The sequence below is a fragment of the Microtus ochrogaster genome, unplaced genomic scaffold (assembly GCF_000317375.1).
Source record: "Microtus ochrogaster isolate Prairie Vole_2 unplaced genomic scaffold, MicOch1.0 UNK71, whole genome shotgun sequence".
In the NCBI taxonomy this organism is placed as follows: Eukaryota; Metazoa; Chordata; class Mammalia; order Rodentia; family Cricetidae; genus Microtus; species Microtus ochrogaster.
In genome coordinates this window covers 1508425-1516303 of record NW_004949169.1, presented here as the reverse complement: position 1 = coordinate 1516303, position 7879 = coordinate 1508425, and the positions used below count along the sequence as shown (strand labels likewise).

At 35.2% G+C, this 7879-nt stretch overlaps 1 protein-coding gene and 1 pseudogene across 1 annotated transcript in view; one reads left to right on the top strand and one right to left on the bottom strand.

Annotated features, from left to right (window-relative positions):
* Positions 1-7225, top strand: part of LOC101981623 — a 58353-nt pseudogene extending 51128 nt beyond the window's left edge.
* LOC101982181 (dystrophin-like) overlaps positions 1-7879 on the bottom strand; it is a 681579-nt gene that overhangs the window by 400047 nt on the left and 273653 nt on the right. The window lies entirely within an intron of this gene.

Genomic DNA, 7879 nt, shown 5'->3' with positions numbered 1-7879 from the left:
CAGCCCTGCATCTCTGGGATGAAGCCTACTTGATCATAATGGATAATTTTTCTAATGTGTTCTTGGATACGGTTTGCCAGTATTTTGTTGAGGATTTCTTAAAGGTGTGATATGATTAAAGTCATTTATTGACAATGACTAGTCTTGATAGTAGTGACAAGAGATGAATGCCAGTAATGTTTCTAAATAATGACATACTATGTATTTTAATGGAAACTTGGTAATTGATCTATAGATAATAGTGAATTAAGGTAAGTGAGGAGAAAAATATTTTAAAGTTTCTAAGACAAATTAATTTTCTAAAGGTAACATTCCTCAATTATTCTAGTTCTACAACATCCCAATTCTTTATTTTCATATATAATAAGATTAAACATGTAAAACTTCATCTGTATATGTCAAATTAATAAATTAATAAATATCATAAAATAAATTTTGCATGTTAAATCCACATCTTATTTAAAAATAAATGTAAAAATTAGAAATTTAAACCTGAGTTTTATAAAGGAAAGTTATCATTTTCCATTGAGTAATGAATTATTTGAATTTGAAATTTGCGTTAAAAAATTAACTATGAAAAATATTCAAATTTATTTTAATGATTAAAATTCCAATTAAAACCATAATTGGACATATAATGAATAGAATAACAGAAAGAGTCATTATCAAGTGCTGGTGAGAATTTGGGTAAACTGAATTTTGTGAAGTTAGTGAGAATTTAAATTGGTATTACCAATTTGGAGATCGTTTGAAATCACTTTTTTAAATATATGAATATTCCTCTCAGTTAGTGTCCAAGAAGAAACTGAATGTCACTTTATTTTTTAAAACAAGTAGAGGTTAGAAAGGAAGGAAGAAAATGGAACAAAAAAACAGGCTTACTTCATTTTATAAATGTGGATTAGGGGATATTCATTCAAAACCAGAAATGCCTGAATGGAACCAAAACAAACAAACAAAAAAATTGAGGCAGCTTCTGCCCAGCGAAGTGATTGGGGAACAAAGGGCTAGTAAAAATGTGCCCTGTCTTCTTCCACTAAATATGCATTCCAGTTGTACAGTATTAGTCCAAGAGATAACATCGGCTGTAGTGAAAGTCAGGTACATGTACCTCACAATGGTCAACTTTCCAAAGTACGGAAAAAGGAGATACCAAGGGCACATATTTTAACAACTGACTCAACAATCTCATTCCCCAAAGTCCTCTACAAGAAGTAGTGTCTGTACGAGGCAAACAAAGCAGAAAATGTATAAATTGTAGATTTATTCCTATAATAGAAAATAGCACTAAAAATTAATAAAATATAGCTAGCCAATGACAGGGATGAAGCTTGGCACTTTAATTCTGACTGTGGAAAAAAAAATCTGTCACAAAAGAATAGATACAATGTGATTCCAATTATAAGAAGTGAAAAATATTGTGAAAAAAGTTATTTAGTAATACATTCATGTGTGCCAAGAACAGGAAAAGCAAATTAAGGTTTGTGGCTATCCCTTGTGAAAATAATGAAATCATGGAAGAATGTATAGTGGGTTCTAATCAATGGAAATAAGTAAACATAGTTGTTTATTATATAAAACAGAGAGATTGAAATATTTTTATCTGAGTGATATGTGTGTGTGTGTGTGTGTGTGTGTGTGTGTGTTCAAATGAATGACAAGTCAACTCAAAGGAAAGAGAGCATTTGTTTCACTAGAAAGCCTTGCTCTCTTAGTATTTAAGGGTTATTTTGTCCTGAAATTTAATAATCATAGGAGACAGAGGCTTCACCAGAGAGGAAATACAATTATTATTATAAAAAATAATTGTTCACATAGTTTAAAAGTGACCTCTGTTGACATTTTCCATGGCACTTCTATTGTACAAATCATTGACAGGCCCTGTGAAACTTTGTGGAATCCTTTTCTATGCTGGAGGCTCTATTGCACTCACTATGCTTCTCCATAAATCAGAAAATCATTTGAAAATCATCCCTTTAAAAAGTCATTTTTGAGTACTTGCTACATACACAGCATCAAGGTATGAATTTAGAATAAATTCACCTGATTTCATCACAGTTTAGATTATGGAAAATAGGCTATAGAGCTTTCAAATACTAAACTGCAAAATGAAGCTAAACCACAAGTATCAGATGTGAAGAATTCAACAATGAGACAGAGCCCGTTTCATCTCCTTGTCAAACAAGATCATGGCATCAGATAATTGGGAAATTCAATTTATGCTCTGTAGCTGACATGTCTGATCCCACCAGACACACTTTTGAATTTATTATCTCTGTGATGGAAAGTCCCTGGGCATGTTGAAGGTCTGTTAGGTCAAGCGCCACTGCATGTCTTACTGTTTCTGCTTCAAGGGTTTTTTTTTTTTTCCAATTTCATGGAAACTTACTCATCCTATACATGGCCAAAGATTTGATGTTATTGGTAATGCTCCTATGTTCCTATGTAAGGTTTCTATGTTCCTGGCAACATAAAAAGCACAGACAGATTTCCCCATAGTCCTGTCCTTTAGAGGTATATTTATGTTTATTTATAATATTCCCCTAAGGAGATCCATAGCTTTGAGCTCAGCTTTCTACGCCAATATCCAGCTTAGTAACAAACTCATTATTCCCTTTCCCCCATTTCTTCTTTGTCTCTTTTCCTACTAGTGATTTTGGTGATCAGCTACCAAGTGAGCTATGCACTCTCTAGTCTTGCCTCAGGAACAATTAAATTAAATAAATGAATAAATACATAAGTAATAAAATAATGACAAATTACAACAAAATGAGTCTTTTTTTATGAAAGAGGTGCATAGCCTATCATCAAATATCATTACCTTCTGGGAATGAAGATTTTTATCTATAATGCCTGTAGATGGGAAGCTGAGAAAGAGGATTGCCCAGAATTCAATACCAGATTGGTCTACAATGAGTTTCAAACCATCCTGAACTACAGTATGGGACCATGTATCATATTAAATAATAAATGTTATCACTGAAAAATAACTGAAGAGGGACTACCCTAGTGACTCAGTAACCCATAAAATCTCTTTCAGCTTGACTTTGTTAGTAATTCGGGGAAAACTAAGAATGGACTAGGACTATAGACTTTGACTTCAATGATTAAGCCAGAACCATTGAAAATGAAGAAATGATGCTCCAAAGAATAAAGCCATCAAATAATTAAGTAGTCTAAATGCCTTCTGGAAAAACAAAAGACACATTCAAAACAAATGGCTGCTATACCAAGTAATCAGAATAAATTTTCAGATTGGAGCTACAGGAAAACATTTGACTTCTCATAGCCTTCCAATGACATTTATGTGCAAAAACAACTTAGACGGTGTTGCTAAACACACTGAAGTGTTTTCTTGTTTACAATAGGCTTATGGCATATTACAGTTATCACTACTTAATATGAAAGCCAAGGCTCATAAAAATCTAAGTATGAATCTTAAAGTCAGATATCCCATAACCTTTACATAAATATACAAATTTAGAGAGTGGAATTCCAATACACATAATTCTAACTACCAAGCTGAACTTGAACAAACTTTACTGAAACATGTATAATGGATAAAACATTTGGAAAATCCAGATCACGACAACTGTAGGCAGGTTTACGCTGCCCCATGCTAGAAAGTATTAGTAGTAAGGATAATAGACCATAGAAATAATTCTCCAGTGTTCTATTATTAGAAATGTTGGGTGGGCAGTAATTAAGATAGAGCCAGTCAGTGAAATGTGACTGTTGAGTGGAAGAGTACATTCAGTATTTATATATAAGCTGGATGTTCTGTTCACCTTTATGTTTTTACATTTATAATCTTTATCACTGACCATGAAATTCTTTCACTGGTATGACATTCATGTCAAGATATGTTGAACAAACAATTGGCTAAATTTACAATGAAAGAAATATTTCATTTCTTTTCAATCAAAGACTGGTGATACAATGTAAGCTTTATTTTAATGTTTGTTTTTAATCTATGTAATTGCCCTTTAAGTCTTAGGCATAAAAAAGTAAATTTCATAAGGCCTATGACCAGAATTGGAAGGAATTTGTTTTGTGTGTGTTACATGCTTTTCAGACACTTTGCAACAACCTTTATTGCATAACTCCTGCAAATTCACAAAAGGAACTGCTTTCTGATTTCAAAAATCAAAGGAGTAAGAACATTTCCTGAACTTGCTCTTCTTCAACTGATAGTCAGTGTTAAACTATGAATTACAAATTTTCCTTCTCCCTTATTCTAACTTCCTTTTAGCCTTATGTTGTCAGCTCTAGGAAAAAGATGAAGATGAAAAGGAGCTGTATCTTCTGTAATATTCACCCTTTATAACATATTTTCATGGTTTACCCTTCACTAGAGTGTACTTGTTGAATTTTCAAGTTTACATTCAGAAGGGCTGAATAAATTCTTTACATTTCAAAAAACTGCATTCAGGTTTTTGGGAGTGCTCTAGGCATCTCCCTCTGTCCTATTAGATTCTGGGAGACTCCATCCTGTGGCTTTATGTCACCCCAAGCCTCCCCTAGAATATGTCAGATTCCACAAAAGCAGATGCTTCATATGGAACATCATCAGACTCCAAAAATGATATAATGACTCAATAAAGTCTCTCTCTTGATCTTTATTATTTTCTTTCTTTCCCTTTTTCACCCTCGTCCCTTTCTACTCTCTCAAGCATGCAGGATTCATTTCCATATCACTCTGTAGTAGAAGCACAAGGTTTACAATGGAGGGCTCACTGTAATGGGGAACGAGACTGTAAATTAGCACATAGCACATTCACATAATGGTTCAACTTCACTTAAAAATGATTAGTTTTTTTTTACTTTGTTAATAAAATAAGCTATAGTATAACATACTAGTGAAGTAATGTATAGGTTTTTCTGTTGACCACATACCACAAATACCATAATTTGTATTTTAAGGGTCTACGTGGCTTTTGGGAATAGACAGTAATTGATTTGATGTACAAATGATAAATTGACTTTTGTAATTCAAGTCCTTATTGTGTCAAATATTTTCCCAAATATTCCAAGTATTTTTAAATATATACTTAAAGAGAATAAGGATGTTTTTCCATCAGAACCTTAAGAACATACCACACTAGTGTTCTTGAAAACTCTTACTGAAGTTTGATGTATTTTCACCATGGGATATATGCAATATAGTAATCGAGACCATGTTCATAATTGGATATAGTTGAAGTACATTTGAAAATACTATGTAATTTGACAGCCTATGGGATAGGTTAGTATAAAATGTTGTAAGAGTATCAAAGTAAAAAGTAATTCCACCTTAGAGACTTTATGAAATGTATCACATAGGATATCAAATTTTCTGTGGGTTCCAAATGATGATCAAAAGTTTGGTAGATTGAGACACTGGGGAGGAACATTCAAAGTCTACAAAGAACACCTAAAAGTATAAGAAGGAGATGAGAACATGAATCAGTAGAAGAAAGAGAATGACTAAAAGCAGAAATCCTTGTACTTCAAGTTAAGGAGCCGGGCGATGGTGGCGCACGCCTTTAATCCCAGCACTCGGGAGGCAGAGGCAGGCGGATGTCTGTGAGTTCGAGACCACCCTGGTCTACAGAGCGAGTTCCAGGACAGGCTCCAAAGCCACAGAGAAACCCTGTCTCAAAAAACCAAAAAAAAAAAAAAAAAGTTAAGGAAATTAAGCTTGAGACAAAGGGATAACAGAATGAGTTTTAAGCATGCAGGGTTCAATACAGAATTATAAAGTTTATCACAGGGCAAGAGAGATTGTTCCATGATTGAGAACATTTACTGTTCTTGTGGATGACCCGAATTAAATTCCCAGAACCGATGTAGTGGCTCATAATCATTCATTTATCAAGTCCTAGGGGGATCTGATGCTCTCTTCTGGCATCCATAGAAAATAAGTACTCATGTCGTCCATATGCACACATACAGGCAAAACACTCATACAAATAAAATAATAGCTTGTTTTTAAAAAAGAAGTCAATGGCAAATAGCATTGTTTGAACAAAAGGATTGTATATGAGAAGGACTATATGACACGTGACACTATAAAAAAAATCAGGTTACCCATTATAGGACACACCTGAGAAAATGTTTTCACCATTTAAATATAAAATAAATAATTGCTTATATGTTGACACTTTCTTTGCACTCCTGTCACACGTACAGGAATACAAACCTACACATGTGCTAAAGTTACATTTTTACTTCTACTTTCTATTGTCAGTTCATTCAATGACATTATATCTGCTGACTACTGGTATTTCACTCTTACTTTGGAGACTACCTAATTTACAATCACCATTGTACAAGTTTTCTGTTCTACTCCTCTATTTTTCTATGTTTTATCGCCATGAAACAGGTAATCAAAGTATTCACAAGTTTCAAATCATTAATCAACTATATTTTATATAGTTTTTACTGTCCCATTTATTTGGAATTATCCAATCTTATTAAATACTTCTGTTTCTTGGCGGGCTTTAAAGAAACAAACCTTAAGAACTGAATGCCTCATTTCATGGTTCAAAAGAGAATTAAAGTGTCTGTATAAAGGAAAGGCCAGAATTGTTAACTTCCAAACAGGACTGGTAACCAACTAATATAAAATGAAATAGAGGAATGAACCAAACATTCTAAACCCATTAGGATGCAGAGAACAAGAGATCATGTGGTATCTAACCGAACTGATAAATTTACAACATGCTTCCTGCACCTGAGGATCAGGGATCATTGCAGAAGAGGTGGGTCAGCAGATATGGAAGCTGATCAAAGATGGGCTGATCATCCGGAAGCCTGTGACTGTCTATTCCCGGGCTCGATGCTGGAAAACCACTTTGGCTCGACGGAAAGGCAGGCCTACGGGCATAGGAGAGCGGAAGGGTCTGCCAATGCCCAAATGCCCGAGAAGGTGACCTGGATGAGAAGAATGCGGATCCTGCGCCGCTACCTCAAGCGATACCATGAATCCAAGAAGATTGATCACCATATGTATCACAGCCTTTACCTGAAGGTCAAAGGGAATGTCTTCAAAAACAAGCGGATTCTCATGGAGCACATCCACAAGCTGAAGGCAGACAAGGCCTGCAAGAAGCTCCTGGCTGACCAGGCTGAGGATCGCAGGTCTAAGACCAAGGAAGCAAGAAAGCACCAGGAGGAGCGCCCCCAGGCCAGGAAGGAGAAGATCATCAAGACTCTGTCCAAGGAGGAAGAGACCAAGAAATAGAGCCTCCCTCCAGTCTGTACATAGTGGGCTGCCTGTGGCCTCAGGTAGATCAGTCATTAAAATAAAACAAGCCTTAAAAAAAAGAAGAGAAGGTGGGACAAGTGTTAAGAACCAGAGAAACAGGAAGTTTCCTGTGATATTGTGTGTCCTGGAAATGTCAAACAAACTACACCCATTACGTCTCATCAACAGAGCTGCCTAGACAAGACCCGAACAAGCAAGATACCAATGATGATGTTATTATGGAAGGGAGAAAGCTCAAGAGGCTTCAACCGTAGGGAATTCATTACAGGCAACTGACGAATGCGAGAGAAAGAAAATGGTCTTTACTAGAGAACAGTGCCCAAATTAGTTATCTAAGACTAGTCCGTCATTTCTGAGAGCATGTATATATACACAGGAACATCATGTGAATCGAGCAGGTTATATTTTGGAATGTGTGTGTGTGTGTGTGTGTGTGTATTCATATGTAATAACAATTAATGAACAGTAGGCGATGAATCTGAGAGAGGGCAAGGGGTAAGCATGAAAGGAGTGGGAGAAAGGAAAGAAAAGAGGGAAGTAGGTAATTATAATTTCAAATATTTTTTTTTTTGGTTTTTCGAGACAGGGTTTCTCTGTGGCTTTGGAGCCTGTCCTGGAACTAGCTCTTGT